The following is a 2,474-nucleotide window of genomic DNA, read 5'->3' on the forward strand; positions in this document are numbered from 1 at the left end:
GACCATCAGAAATCGGCTCCTTGACAGTTTCCTACTCCTTAGCCAAAGGTCCTTATGTCACACCCTCTGTCCAATTAAAACTCTTTACCTTTCCACCACCAACATCTATTTTACCCAATCAGAACTAAACTAGAGAAAACTCCGGACCGAACACGACGAGACAGGACATACAGCAAAATCGAGAAGGCAGTTCGTCTTCGGCACCGATCCTTCAAACATCTAAATTGCACATACAAACGCGTGTTCGAAACGGTACTCCGTTAACGTCCCAATATAACTATTCTACACTTTTCTCTAAATAAACACTCTCTTTGGCCACACACATTCTGGATCCTTATTATCGCAACTAGTCACGCAATATTAATTTGGCGCGTGATAAGCGTTCTTGGAAATCGAAGAGATTCGATACCGTAGGACGCTACAATTCTCTTTCATACCTATTCTCCCTTTCCAAATCACACTTTCCCACGCACTCCTTGCAATGTTACCCTCGGCGGGTCACGTAGCCCAAACACTGAAACGCATTCCGAGAGACACTCTTCACTTTCATCCGATACATTCATAAACATCCCGTCCACACGATCCTAACGCACGGTCATTCGTCCTTTCGCACGCACTCTAGATAACATGCTCGACTCACTCATCCTGCGATACCACAATATCGATCTTCCAAACTTTATGAAATGGTGACTGAAGCTCACCTCTCGAGTGCAAAGGATTAACTCTTAATCTGACCCTTAATTCTGCCGACTAACTGTCTCTTTTCTCAACTAACTGTCTCTTCTCAATAACTGACCCTGTCTTACAGGACGGGTCCTTTTTATAGCCCATATGGAAGACAAACGTCTCCCAGAAGGAGGAGGTACTCCCCCTATGCCAAGGTCAAGGGTGGAGGAGACTTCTTCCTCCAAGTTAGCCCCACTAAAGGATCGTCCTCGCGGGGACCTCACGTGACCTGGCCCACTTGGCAGTCAAATTCAAATGGGTCCTCTAGACCCGAGTTCCAAACGTAGACACTCTATCCTAATAAATGAGTACCCTTCGTTTACTATTCCTATATCAATAACTCAAAAAAGAGAAAAATTCGACTCCAACTTAACACTATTTTTATTTCATCTATGAATTTATTTTAGATTTACAGTCTACTAATTTTAGCTGTCCAGAGTATAGTATAATATCTCATCAATATCCCCAAGATTTCACTAGATAATTCTACCCAAGCGAAAAAAGAACTAGGAAACGAAAAATTCGCTGAAACAGTCGGGAGCCTCGATATCTCGATCGAGGTGTTTTATTCCCGAGGTTGGGAAGTTTGTTGCCCCCATGGAAGATACTTCACGTGCCCGAGGAAAGGTAAACAACGAGGGAAGCAGGGCTGTTCGCCAGCCACCCCCGCGGGTGCCCGAACGCGAGGGTAATTTTTCCTGAAATTCGAGTCTTTCTCTCCCTTAATAACCAGACAGCCAGAAACTTTTCGGTTCTAGCTAAGGAGAAAAAAGAATCGTTTTCAACTTTCGAACCAACGAAAACAGCTCCCCCGTTGTTCCACTTTCCGCGTGCCTCCCCGTTCAACAGTCGCTCGAACATTTATCCGGGGATTCGTCTGTCATCCCTGCGACTTCCGTCTTGGAAAAAATTCGCCAAGTTGAAAATTCGCCGGCATATAAATTAATTAAACTCTCCTTTTTCTGGAAATTCTGCCGAGCGCTGGTTCTTCTCCTTTTTTCGCTTCAACTCACGAACGGAGGAAAATAGAATTTTAAATTAACGTAGTAGACGAGGAAAAAGGAAAACAAGGTCGAAAAGGAGAAGAAAAATATTGAAAATTTGTCAGACGAATTTTCGTAATTTTACACTTCCGACTGAAGTTGAAACAACGCTAAGTTTCGATTGATCGATGGTGAAATTGTGATGAAATTTTCCTTGCGCATTGGTTTCGTGTTTTATGACAATTTCTATGGAGATTTAACGAAGCAAGAGTAACGGGGTAATTTTAAATGGGTAAAATAAGGTAATTTTTTAAATTCTCGATCTTACGAGGAAGTTTCGTTTATTTGTGGTGAAATAGTGACGAAATTTTCCTTTCGCCTTGGTTTCGTGTTTTATAACAATTTTTATGGAGATTTAACAGGGTAATTTTTAATGGATAAAAAAAGGGTAATGTTTAAAATTCTCGATTTTGTAATTAAAATTAATTTACCGAGGAAGCTTCGTTTATTTGTGGTGAAAATGTCACGAAATTTTCCTTTCATCTTGGTTTCGTGTTTTATGAAAATTTCTATAAAAATTTAACGGGGTAATTTTGAATAGATAAAGAAAAGGATAATGTTTAAAATTCTCAATTTTATAATTAAAATTAAATTACCGAGAAAGCTTCGTTTATTTATGGTGAAATTGTAACGAAATTTTTCTTTCACCATGGTTTCGTATTTTATGACAATTTTTATGGAGATTTAACAGGGTAATTTTTAATG

At 39.9% G+C, this 2,474-nt stretch overlaps 1 protein-coding gene across 1 annotated transcript in view; it reads right to left on the minus strand.

The window, feature by feature from the left end:
- Positions 1–2,474, minus strand: part of LOC108552403 (uncharacterized) — a gene marked incomplete at its 3' end in the record, with an annotated part of 119,804 nt that overhangs the window by 68,243 nt on the left and 49,087 nt on the right. The window lies entirely within an intron of this gene.

The sequence above is a fragment of the Eufriesea mexicana genome, unplaced genomic scaffold (genome assembly GCF_001483705.2).
Source record: "Eufriesea mexicana isolate 0111107269 unplaced genomic scaffold, ASM148370v2 scaffold6565, whole genome shotgun sequence".
NCBI lineage: Eukaryota > Metazoa > Arthropoda > Insecta > Hymenoptera > Apidae > Eufriesea > Eufriesea mexicana.